Raw genomic sequence first — 13,774 nt, forward strand, 5'->3', positions numbered from 1 at the left:
AGAAAAAAATGAAATAAAAAAAGAGAAAAATGAGGTAAGGATGGGTTGGCATCTGCTCAGACATTTGGCCTTTTCCTTGGTCCTCATCTTTCTGCAGATGGCATCTCTTCTACTCTCCCTCAGCCTCTCCCGGGCCCTCAGGCATTCGGCCACACTAAGCAAGTTTATTTTTATGCTCTTTACATTTTTTGTCCCATCCCACGTTTCTGGTTTCCAATCTGCAGGCACCAGTGGGCTGGTTAGAAGCCTGAGCAGAGACACACGCTCACCCAGAAAGCTCCCCTCCACTGTTCCATCAGTCACCCTTAGCAGAGGCCTGGGATCCCGGCCATTCTAGTATTTGGGGCCTCCCCGGCCCAGGCAGGGCATTCCAAATCTACAAGCACCCACTTGGAATGTTTCTGCGGTCACATCAGCCCACTATCTGCCGCCCACAATACAAGTGAGGGAACAAAGGAAGTAACCCAGAATTGCCAAGTGTGCCCTCTGAAAAATTCCAAAGGCGGGAAGAAGGTTTTGATTAATTTGCCATTTATCTTCTGGGTTTGACTAAAGTGCTTTAGACATCTCTGTACTGCCTCTAGTGGTCACCAGCCGTTGTGTTCTCCTAAAGGACCTCATGGTTTGTAAATTCCTCACCCATTTTTTGAAATTTTCTGTGTTTTAGTTAGGAATTTTATTTAGAATTATTTTTACATAGAGAAGATATCTAAGTATTTTTAGAATCAATTCCATTTTTTTCTTTTGTGATCTCTATTATTTTTAAAAATTATTTCAAAATATTCATTCTGTGAGTTTTGATAAATTATAGCATGGTATAACAACCATCACAGTCAGGATACAGACAGTTCCTTCACTCCAAAAATTCCCCCGTGTTGCAACTTTATAGTCAAACCCACTCCCCGCCACACACACACCCTTAAATCATAGTAAACAACGTTTGATCTTATTTCTATTCCTACAGTGTTGTTTTTTCCAGATTTTCGTATAAATGGAATCATGCAATATGTAACTTTTTGAGCCTTGCTTCTTTCACTTAGCATAATATATTTGATAAACATAATGCATCAATGTTGTTGAGAATATCAATAATTCATTCCTTTTAATTACTGAGTAGTATATCATTTAATGGATGTACCTCTTTATCCATTTGCCCAGCTAAGGATATTTAGGTTGTTGCAGGTTTTTGTAGTTATGAATAATGCTGCTACAATTATTTGAATACAGGTTTTTGTGTGAACCTGAGTTTTCATTTCTCCAAGGTAAATACATAGAGGTAAGAGTGCTACATTTATATGGCAAGTGTAAGTTTAACTTCACAAGAAACTGACAAACTGTTTTCCAGGGTAGCTGTACCATTTTCATTCCCATCAGTAGTGTATGAGAGTTCCAGATACTCCATATCCTTGTACTGTATTGGACTTGGTATTGTCAGTTTTTGTTTTTGTATTAAACATTTAAAAAGATGTGTAAAGGTATCATATTGTGGTTTTAATTTGCATTTCCCTAATGTCTAATAACGTTGAGCATCATATCTTGTGTTTATGTACTATCTATATATCTTCTTTGCTGAAGTGTCTGTTCAAATTTTTGCCCATGTTTTTAGGGGTTTTTTTTGTTGTTGAGTTATGAAACTTTTTATATATTATGGGTATAATTCCTTTGTCAGAAATATGATTTGCAGATATTTTCTCCCAGTCTGTATCTTGTCTATCACTCTCTTAACAGTGTCTTTCACAGAGCAAAGGTTTCTAATTTTGTGAATTCCAAGTTAGCAAATTTTTCTTTTATGTCTTGGACCTTTAATGTCATATCTAAGAACTTTTTGCCAAACCCAAGGACATAGATATTTTCTTTAAAGTTTTCTTCCAAAGTTTTATAATTTTATATTTCATGACATTTATTTTTTGCATATGTATATTCAATTGTTCTAGTACCATTTGTTGAAAAAACTATGCTTTCTCCAGTGAGTTATCTTGGCACCCTTGTCAAAAAATATATTGGGCATATTTGTATGGATCAATTTATGGACTCTATATTCTGTTCATTCATCTTTGTGTCTATCCTTTTGCAAATACTTCACTGTCTTGATTGCTGTGACTTCATAGTAACTCTTAAGATCAAGCAACATGAATCTTCCAACCTGGTTTTTCATTTTCAAAATCATTTTGTCTATTCTAATTATTTTGGCTTTCCATATAAAGTTTAGAATGATATTGTCAATAGCTATTGATAAAAAGAATCCTGCTGGGATTTTTACTGGGATTGTAATAAATCTATAGATCAATTTGAGGAGAATTATCATCTTAATATTGTCTTTCAGTACACAAACACAATAAATTTAGTTCTTTGATCTCTTTCATCTGTGTTTTGTAGTCTTTATCATGCAAATTCTGCAAATATTTTGTTGTTTACACCTAAATATTTCATTTTGGGGGCCATTGTAACTGATACTTCAGTATCTTTTACTTTTCCTTGCCTTATTGCACTGAGTAGTATGCTGCTAAATAGGAGTGGTGAGCATCTTGTTTCAGTCTTGAATCTTATTCCCATATCAAGGCAAAAGTATTTATTCTTCACCATTATGTATAATTTACTACATATAATTTATAATGTCTAATTATGTATAATTTAGCTTTAAGTTTTAGTAGATGCTTGTTATCATATTGAGAAAAATTGCTGCTATTCCTAGTTTACTGAGAGTTTCTATCATAAATATATTTTTTATTTGTCAAATGATTTTTCTATATATATTGATATAATTATGTAGTTTCTCCTTTTCAGTCTTCTTTAGTCAATGTAATCCACATTAATTTTGGAATGTTGAACTAGCCTTGCTTCTTGGTGTTCACCCCATTTTCTCATGATGTTATCTTTTGCATATGTTGCTGGATTTAACTTGCTAAAATCTTTTTGAGAATTTTTGAATCTATGTTCATGAGAGTTATTGGTGTATAGTTTTCTTGTGTCTTTGTCTGGTTTTGGTATCAGGGTAATATGGGCCTTATAAAATGAGTAGAGAGGTACTCTCTCCTTTTCAACTTTCCTAGAAGAGCGTTTGTAGAATTGATAGTATTTCTTCCTTAAATTTTTGGTAGAATTCACCAGAAAAGCCATATGAGTCTTGAGTTGTCTTTGTTGGAAGGTTTTTAACTACAAATTCAATTTCTTTAATATATATATGACTAGTCAGATTACCTATTTTTGTGTATGTAAGCTTTGATAGTTTGTATCTCTCAAGGAATTGGTCTTTTTCATTTAAGTTGTTGAATTTATGAGCGTAATGTTGTTATAGTATTTCCTAATTATGCATTTAATGTTCACCCCTTCTTTGTCCAGCTTTTGCTTCTGGTATATTAATTTGTGTCTTCTATCTGTTGTTCTTGGCCATTCTTGCTAGAGCTTTATCAATTATATTGTTCTTTTTAAAGAACCAGTTTTTGGTTATGCTGACTTCCTCTATTGTTTTTGTGTTTTCAGTTTCATTGACTTTCTATTCTTATCTTTATCCTTTTCTTTCCTTGCTTTGGGCTTAGTTTGCTCTGCTTTTTCTTATTATTTAAGGTGGAAGATTAGATTACTGATTTGAGACCTTTTTTTCCTCCCTAATATAAGCATTTATTGCTATAAATTTCTCTCTAAAAACTGTTTTAGCTGCATTGTGCAAATTTGATGTGCTACATGTTACTTGTCATTCAGTTCAAAATATTTTCTAATTTCCATTGAGACATTTTTTTGTCCCATGTGATATTTAGAAGTCTGTTGTTTAATTTCTAAATATGTGGGGATTTTCTAGATAAGTTTGCTATTAATTTTTTTTTTAATTTTTATTTATTTATTTTGGCTGTGTTGGGTCTTCGTTTCTGTGCGAGGGCTTTCTCTAGTTGCGGCGAGCGGGGGCGACTCTTCATCGCGGTGCGCGGGCCTCTCACTGTCGCGGCCTCTCTTGTTGTGGAGCACAGGCTCCAGACGCGCAGGCTCAGTAGTTGTGGCTCACGGGCTTAGTTGCTCCGCGGCATGTGGGATCTTCCCAGACCAGGGCCTGAACCCGTGTCCCCTGCATTGGCAGGCAGATTCTCAACCACTGCGCCACCAGGGAAGCCCCGCTATTAATTTTTGGTTTAATTTTATCATAGTCCAGATTTCAATTCATTTCAATGTGTGCTAAGGTTTGCTTTATGGCCCAGAGTATTGTCTTTCTTGGTGAATGTTCTGTGTACACTTGAAAAGAATGTGTGTTCTGCTGTTTTTAGGTAGAGAAGTAGAGTCTGAAAATGAAAATATTTCAGTTCAATCAAGTTGCTTGATAGTGTTATTTAGGACTTCTACAGCTTTAGTGATTTTCTGTGTACAGTTACCCTTGAACAACATGGGGGTTAGAGGCACTGACACCCCGCTGAGTTGAAAATACGAGTACTGCTATCTCTGCCTCAAAAACAAAGGAATTGATAAATGACTCACCCAAGGGCAGGAAGCTGAAACAGTTTGGATAGAATCAGGACTCAAACCCTAGTTCTTTTGATCCCACATATTGTGATCCTGTTGAACACAAACATTTCCCCACATTAGTTAATTTAAGATCTGTAAAATGAAAATACAGGTACTATATTTATTTTCTTAAATCTGCATATAAATGGACCTACACAGTGCAACCTGTGCTGTTCAAAGTTCATTATCTGTCCCTCCCTACCAGAATGCGAATGTCCGAAGTAAAGGACTTTGTCTTATTCGCTGCTATATCCCGAGTGTCTACATGCCTGATCTGACCCATAGTAAGTACGCAGTAAATATATGGTGAATGAAAGAAGACCTAGTGAGAAAACAAGCAAAAACACTATTCTCTTGTATATTTTAAAGAAGTTGATTTGCAATGACAGAATTTTGAAATATCTAAGAGCACATGAAAGACTTTGAGATCATCTTATCTGGAGGTTATCAATCTTTATTCCTCTGAGCATATCTGAAGGATACAGCACAAGCCAAAGCCATAGATCTCAACTGGAAGGGATGCCCTTACTGGGGGGAATATCAGAATAGGAGGGAGGAGAAGGACCTACGTAGAGTTTATGGTTTGAGGAACCTTTCCAGGTGATAGGCTTTTCTCGGGAGACATGTTTGTTCATGCTCTTCTTTTCTAAGCTCCTTCCACTCCTACTTCCAAAGCCCCTTTGAAAAATACCAGTCTGGTCCAACTCCTTCCGTAAAGACAGTGATTCTGAAAGGTTAATGATTTGCCCAGAGTCAAGAAGTTAGTGGAACAGCTGAATTAGAAACCAGTATCCTGACACTGTTCTATAGGATCAAATAAGGAGCACTGAGAGTCCAGATTGTCAAAATCCATATCTCTAGAGAAGAGTTTCGCACAAAGATTTGAGAAGGCGGGCTTCCCTGGTGGCACAGTGGTTGAGAATCTGCCTGCTAATGCAGGGGACACGGGTTCAAGCCCTGGTCTGGGAGGATCCCACATGCCGCGGAGCAACTAGGCCCGTGAGCCACAATTACTGAGCCTGCGCGTCTGGAGCCTGTGCTCCACAACAAGAGAGGCCGCGATAGTGAGAGGCCCGCGCACTGCGATGAAGAGTGGCCCCCGCTTGCCACAACTAGAGAAAGCCCTCACCCAGAAACAAAGACCCAACACAGCCAAAAATAAATAAATAAATAAATTTGATAAAATAGGGAGTGATTTAAAAAAAAAAAAAAAGATTTGAGAAGGAGAATAGTATAGTGGTTAACGGAATTTGGAGCCAGACCGTCATGGCTCCAAATTAAGTTATTAACTTCATTCAGTTTCATTTCCTCATATGTAAATTCTGGATTTACTTGAATATTCAATAGCCACCTAAAACTCAGCACATCAAAAGTAAGTGCTCTCTTTTTCCTCACTCCAAAACCTTCTCCTACTCCTCTGTTCCGAATTTCATTAAATGCCAACTGCCTCTCCACAGAATCCCTTTCTCTTTCAACCTCCCTCACTCCCACCTTTGAGACCTACCAAATCTACATCCTAAACGTCTCTCGAATCAAATCACATTTTATCCATTCACATTGTCACTCCCCTGGTGTCAGACAATCATTTTTTGTTTTGTTTTTGCCAAATGACTGCCACCTTTCTAATTCATTTTGTTGCCAACAGTCTTGCCTCTGCCCCCATTGTTCATCCACATGGTAGCTGTGTAATTTTTCTAACGTACATGTCTGATCATGACACTGTCCGCTCTGATCCCAAATTTCATTTCCTCAATGTGGCTTTCATGGCAGCTCAAACTTATCCCCCAAGCTTATGTTTTATTTTGGCCATGTTGGTCCTCTCTGCTCCCGCCATATTGAAAAATTTTTCAGTTCTTTTGGAAGTGTCATGCATATTCCACCCTCTGGATATTTCTTCATGCTCATTTTTATTCTGGGGTTTTTTTTTTTTTTTGGTGGCCAATTCATCTTTTTATATCTGTTTTTGTGTTTGTGTGTGTGTGTGTGTGTCTGTGACACATACCTTCTCTTTATGCCTCAATAAAATGTGGGTCAGACATCCCTCCAGTGTGCTTCTGTAACACCCATACTTCTCCCACACAGCCCTCACCACTCTATATCATAACTGTTGATCTGTTTACATCTTGTCACTAATCTTAATCTCTGTAAGATCAGGGACTGTGCCTCCCATGTACACTATTATACCTCAGGTGCCTAGCAGGTACTAGGTACATAATGGCTGCTTAACAAATGATATCTATTGTCATCATCTTCCTTATCTTCATCATCATCATGATTGAATAGAGTCGTGATTTACGTAAAATGCTAAGCATGATGACTGGTTGACAGCAATACATAGTAGTTTTAATTATTTAATATTCTTATTTTCTTCAGCAAAATTTAATATTTCTGAGCACATATATTATAATAAAACTCAAAGCAAAACACAATTACATCTCTTTGGTATTTTATCATAAGGTAAGAAGTAATAAAAATATAAAATACTTTAGCATATACATGTATACGTGGATGTACTAGTGATATTTTCTCCCCAAATTCACTGATGTTCTTGAGGAAGAGCAAAAACATGACTGGAAGTTCTCTTGCACTCTGTTGACTCACATAGTAAAGGTCAAATATGACTCTATGCATTTAAAAAATCCTTTCTGTAAACAAATCATTTAAACTTTAGCCACACCTTAACTATTCCAAGAACAGATACATTCTTAGTAGATGAACAGCTTGTAATAGGCAGCCTTATCTTTCCTAATTCTCTAACTTACTTTTAACACAGGATTGAATGGCAAAGGTCTTATAATAAGAATTGTTCCCTCTTCTATAAAGTTGGAAGAAGCAAGTTAATTATGATTGAGTTTTAAGATAATACAAGATCACTAAGGGACTCAATTTAAAATATTGACTAGCTGAAACAGAAAAAAATCAGTTTAATTGTTTAGCAAAATTTTATTTTCCTTAGACTAATTCTAGAAATATACTTAAGACAAATAATTTTCTTTCTATGGGGAATTAAAACTTGAAAGAAGTATTAATTTTCCCTCTGTTTGGGTAGATTCTAGGAGGAATTGTAGATTTTAGATTCACAGTGAGTGCCATAGTGTTTTTTTTTTCCTAATTAGCAAAATTAAATGATAAGGGAATTCCTTGGTGGTCCAGTGGTTAGGGCTGGCTCTGCGCTCTCACTGCCGAGGGCTCGAGTCTGATAAAATCCCACAAGCCTCACAGTGCGGCCAAAAAAATAAAAAAATAAAAATGTCATAAAAACCACTATTCTATACAAAACTTAGTTTATTTCACAACAAACATAGCATGTTGAATATTAACAAAAATTTTGGTTTTTATTAGTTTGATTCCATGAAGTAAAGTTATTTACATAGATATTTCTACAGTGAAATCTCAACCTCTATATTTCAGGATTCACAGGGAACATTACTTATCAAAATCTTATATTTTTAGGTATGTCCCAGTGTAATAAACTGTGAGTTAAGAAAAGTTTGACTAGATTGAACAGATGACTTAGGGACAGAAGTTTTTTTTCATTACCAAAATTCTCTGCCAAAAGATTTGTCAAAAATATTCTTGAATTCAGAACCACCATAGTGTTTGTAGGTGCAGAAAAGGCAAAGGGGAGAAATTCCCAAAATGAGACTAATGAAGCCCCAAACTGAAGATAAATTTATAAGCAAACAAAAATGGCTTGACTTTTAATGTAAGCTAATAGAAAAATCTGATTTGCTTTGCCAAACATTGATTTATATAGGAGATAGTATAAAATCTATTAAAGGAAATACAATGCTTTACATAGCAGATTGTATGTTTGGAAGATTTTGCACCTTAAAACAAACAAAAAAACAAACAAACAAAAAACCTTTAGTCAGGGTTAAATATAAACAGATACTAAATATTAGCTAAATTGGTACATAGAAATGTCACAATGTTAATTAAGCCAATAGTTTATTTCTACCTTATCTTGTTTCACGAAGAGTGTTGAAGAGCTTACAAAATTAACAAAAACAATAAAATAAATATTTAGACACCCAGAAATCATGGTCTTATAGTAAGTTACTTAATAAACATTTTCTGATTTTATTTGATAACTGATTATCAAATGGAACAAAAAACAAAGGTTATAATCTCCAGTGGAGGAGATGCAGCGGTGGGCCAGTGGGCCAGAGGTAGCCGCTTGGAAGGAGAGGGAGATAGGGGGTTTTTTGGTGTTTTTTGTTTGTTTGTTGTTTTTGGCTGCTGCCGTGAGGCATGCGGGATCTTAGTTCCCCAACCAGGGATCAACTCATGCCCCTTGCATTGGGAGCACAGAGTCTTAACCACTGGACCGCCAGGGAAGTCCCGGGAGCAGTTTTTATGGTTCCTAAAATATCTCTAGGATAACTATAAAACATGATGCCAATTAATTCGGCTTGCCATACACAATTTCTCTTATGGTAAAATATAAATTAGTTTTATACCTTTGCGTTAAATAGAAAAACATTTCTCTTTGGTGCTGACATTTCCCCTTCTCATTTCTTAAAATGTTGAGCATATTTTAAAAGAATAGGATATCAAATTATTAACCTACTTTGAGCACCAAGTTTTTATCAAACTCTGGGTTTGCACACACCTTGGTTTGGCTTAAGGATGGGGACCATATCTTGTTTTCAATGTGCTACAACATTATAGGGGCCCAATAATATGTGTCGAATGCATGAATTAACAAATTAATGGTACTTGTAATCTCTGAAGATGACATGTAAAAAACTAACATATTCTTCAGCCAACAAGGACTGAATGGGACTATTGTCAGATTCAATATGATGTGTTATACTCATTAATTTCCACTTTCAGGCTCTAAAGCACATTAGAAGTCTTTCTAATGACAAGATGATCTGGGAAACCTCAAGATTATCTTGAGCAGTCCAGCTAGAAGCATAGAGTGTAGGAACTTTTCACCTAAAAGGGACTCTAAAGGATATTTTGTCCAACTTCAACCTTTTCAGATAAGGACATTAAGGCCTAGTTGAGTCACTTGCCTAGATGACATAGGTAATTAACATTATCGATGAAAATAATACCCTGTTACCCAGTCTAGGGCTCTTTCCACCATACAGGCTGCTTTTCCTAATTCAATTATGGAGACGATCAAATAAGGAAGAAAAATTTTGCCTTGCTTTTTACGATTTTTTAAAATTTGATTTCTTTCCCAAAATCAAGATATGTTGAAACTGGATCTAGTCAAATGTGGAGAGCCAAAGATGCTGGGAAGTTCCTGGAAGGCAGTGCTGCAGAGAGATAAATGGGCAGGAACTATCTTGCTCCACTCTCTGTGGTAGCTGGGAGGGGAGTGGATTGGGGAGGATTCAGGTCTGGCTTTCACAAAAGGGTAGCGCCCATCTCTGATCTGACTCAGTTTGAGTGGTCGTTTGAGGGTATTGGCTATGTTGACATGGCCAAAGAGATCTGAACAGAATATTATGTCCAAAAGTCGACTTACCAACTAGATAACTAACTCTTGGACAGATTTCTGGAGCGAAAATGTTGCTTGGAATGCAGTCGTATTCCAAGTAAGTGTTTTTGCAATAATATTCACAATTTTAGCCCACATACACCCACTCTTCCAAGCAGTAGTTAAGCAACATTATCATGCTGGTACAATCAAATGATTGCTGATCAAAAATATTGCTAGTGAAACAAAAGATGAATCGTAGGATCTTTAAGCCCTAATTTTAAAAAATGTACATTTTGGAATGGTAATAGTTTTCTCTAAAAATCATTTATCACTGAATAACATAGAATTACAATTCCAGGGCCTCACTGAATTAGCATATAAGGCGCTACACAAATACACACATGCATACATGCACATGCACAATACACCTATAAACATACAGTTGGTTTGCACAGTTATTCATGGTAGTTATGTCCTATAAAGGTGCCACAAACACCGTATTGGCAAATACTGAACCATTGATGCTAGGGGAAATATCAATGCTAGGGGACTCACAGGGTCCTGTGAGTCTCTTGTTGCAATGCTTAAGTCAACTGATTAATACATAACCTTATTTTGTGTGTGTTTGTGTTTAAAGACCCCTTATTTAATATACACTGGTGTTTCATTAACACTGAACTCATGGCCAACTACACTATAAGTCACGCCTGAACGAAGCTCATCTAACACACATTTTCTCCATAAGGCACATCATAGCCTTCTGTGCTCAGGAACACTTCAGACACTTGGAGACCATTTGAACTAGGGAAATCACCAACAAACAGCACAAAAATGTGAATAACATGGCATGATAGAGACCACGAAAAGGACACTGTTTATAGTATGAGAGCTGAGACAGGAAGCTAGAGAGTCACTTTGACCTCAGCTGAGAAAGTGCACGTTGGGCAACTCAAATTTTCCACTGCTCTGTGCCTGTCTGTGAATGACACCAAGGTGCCCTGAGTGTGAATTTGAGGGATTACAAATAAATTTTTGCAAGCAGGCAAATTCACAAATATGGATTCTATGAGTAATGAGGACCAAGTAAACACATATCCTGTGTGTACATGCATGTGTCTGTGTGTTCACGTGGGCATCTCTCCAATGACCGAATAAGTCAGGCCAGTGTTGTTGGCAGCTGTGACTATTTGCAGTCACAGTGTCATTTCTAAAATGCAACACGAGCCTGTTATTCCTTCACAGCAGGTTGACTATGTAAGTCCCCCTGCATTTTGGGGGTGTTTAGATAGCTATAAAGTTTCCTTTCTTCTTACTCCTGCAGTCTTAGAACTGCACCTTTTCTTGAACCTTTTTCTCATTGCTATGCTTGAAATGAGATAATACTAAGGTTCCTCTTTTTTGAAAGTAGAAGGAAATCTGAAACTTAAAAACTTCCTCTATCTTTCCGGAGTTGGGAAGCGTGCGAGCCTACAGCCTTGCCCCGGTCAAGAGCTACCAGGGTTTTTTATGTTACTTGGCATAAATCCATGTAAAGAGGGAGGAGTCTACAGACTTTAGATCTATTTATTGACTGGCTCTTTTTATTTCCTGTGTGGTCTTCATCTGTGAAATGAGAATAATAATGTCCACGTCCTGGTGGTGTTGTAACAAATAGAAACGATGCATGTTAAGTACTTTGCATTTTGTTCTCATTATCATTAACAAGAGCAATAAAAATCATACCCATACTAAACATGGAGAATATCGCAAATTCAGCTCCAAAAGGGATTCAAAGGCAATTTAACAAGATAAACATCTCCCTCGGTCACAGTACGGCTATTGCATGTCCCTACAAACCTTGTCGTGATTAGCTTGAGCCTCTGGCAGGACTGCTGTCTCCAGCACACTCACGTGACAATCATTCCAGGCTGTCAAAGCCGTCAGCTCTTCCAAGAGCATTAATTGTTGCCCCACCCTCTGAAGAGCTCCAGTGTTCAAGGTCCATGTAAATGATTCCACCAAAGACAGCTGATCTTAGCTTAAGGCCAAGGGAAGGAATGCTCAGTGCTAGTGAGGTTTCTTCTATGCCCCTTCTGTCTGTCCTTCACTCTTTTTGGTTTTGCTGTACCTCTTGCATCCACATCACCACCTCCCAGCTAGTAATTCTCATCTGCTATTGCTAAAGCATAAAGAATAGAAAATTTTGAGACTAAGGAATATGATAGGAAAAGAAGGTTTTCTGAAAAGAGGCAGAAATCAGAAGAGAAATATATATACTAGACAAATGTTAATATATATTTCACATTTAATATATGTATAATATACAAAGAGAAGTCCAGATATTTGCTGTAAACATTTATCAGAAAACAAAAGAAGAGTAAAATTATTTGAAATCAAAATTTTCCTATGCAAAAAAATGGAAGGGATTCACAAACAAAATCACCAGCAGTCTTGCATGATAATGAGTTTCCTATCACTTGAGATAATCAGAAAAGACCAGTGACAACTTGCCAAGTGCACAGCAGTGAGGGCTGGCTCATTCCCTCATTGAACCAGTTATCAGTCATGGAGCATCTGTGGTGTGGCTGTCACTGTGGGAAGCACATGGTCTTTGCTTTTTGAGGAATTCATTGTCTGGAGGCATCACTTAGATGATTTCTTTAGAGACTTCCAGTATCTCCCAACTCAGGGATTCTATAATTCTGTATCTCTACTTTCAGCACTGACACTTAGCAGGTATGCACTGATAAGACCCTGTTGACTATTAAAATATTAAAATACTTCCATACTGGTTGGTAAACAGCTACTGTGGACCCTACCATGTGCTCCCATCCCCCAGGAGCCCTGGATCTCTCCAGGACCCAGTAACTAAAGAGTTAACTCTGTCCCAGGATTCGAACTCTAGGATTTGGCTCCACCCTAACAGCTAGAGTCCTCCCAATTGATGGTGCCTGCGTTTTACCAATTGCTAAGTAGGTTTTTTTTTTTAAAGATTTATTTTTATTTGTTTATTTATTTTGGTTGCGCCAGGTCTCAGTTGCGGCATGTGGGATCCTTGCTGAGGCATGCAGGATCTTTAGTTGTGGCATGCATGTGGGATCTAGTTCCCCGACCCGGGCCCCCTGCATTGGGAGTGTAGAGTCCTACCCACTGGACCACCAGGGAAGTCCCTACCAATTGCTAAGTAGTTTTAACATCACTTGTCCCTACATCAGTGTCTCTCAAACTTGTTAGACTTTGCAAAAGATCCCCTGCCCTTCTAGGTCACCTACTCCCGCATCCTTTAGGAAAGGAAATCAATCAAAACAATGGAATGTTTTATATAAACAAATGGGAGGGAGAACAATCATGTGTCTATCTATCTACTCTAACAGTAGAGGATTAGGTGACTCTTACATGAAACACAATATAAGGTATCTCAAAAATCAAGTTTTTGAAATGTGATGGACCCCAACATTACTGATAAAAATATTCACCACTACCCACCGTTGAGTTAAACTACCTACAACAAAGTAAACCTTGAAGTTAAACTAAAAGTAATGTATCATTAAAAAGAAAAACATCAGTCAAAAATTACAATCACCTAAGACAGCAAGATGCTCACAAAGAATTCTCCCCCAGTTTGCTGAAATCACAGTATCTAGGTGTCCACATTCACAAGAGAAGCCTTTTATCTTTACAAGCCTTGTATGGCAGCGACTTTAACAGAGAACTGAATGAGAGAACTCGGCGAACTCTAGAGTAGGAGGGGAAACCCTGCTGCTTTAAGGACCATTTGCTGTTTATGCTCCTTACTTTGAGTAACTTCAGAATTCTTCTTTGGAAGAGATTTTTTTTTTAAACATCTAGATCAACATAACTCTTTTT

At 37.2% G+C, this 13,774-nt stretch overlaps 1 protein-coding gene and 1 long non-coding RNA gene across 4 annotated transcripts in view; one reads left to right on the plus strand and one right to left on the minus strand.

Moving 5' to 3' along the window:
• LOC133096844 (uncharacterized) overlaps window positions 1-13,774 on the minus strand; it is a 140,445-nt gene that overhangs the window by 45,246 nt on the left and 81,425 nt on the right. The window lies entirely within an intron of this gene.
• The window catches only part of PRR15 (proline rich 15), a 38,801-nt gene that overhangs the window by 18,071 nt on the left and 6,956 nt on the right, over window positions 1-13,774 (plus strand). The gene's annotated exons all lie outside the window — the stretch shown is intronic.

This window comes from Eubalaena glacialis, chromosome 8 (genome assembly GCF_028564815.1).
Source record: "Eubalaena glacialis isolate mEubGla1 chromosome 8, mEubGla1.1.hap2.+ XY, whole genome shotgun sequence".
In the NCBI taxonomy this organism is placed as follows: Eukaryota; Metazoa; Chordata; class Mammalia; order Artiodactyla; family Balaenidae; genus Eubalaena; species Eubalaena glacialis.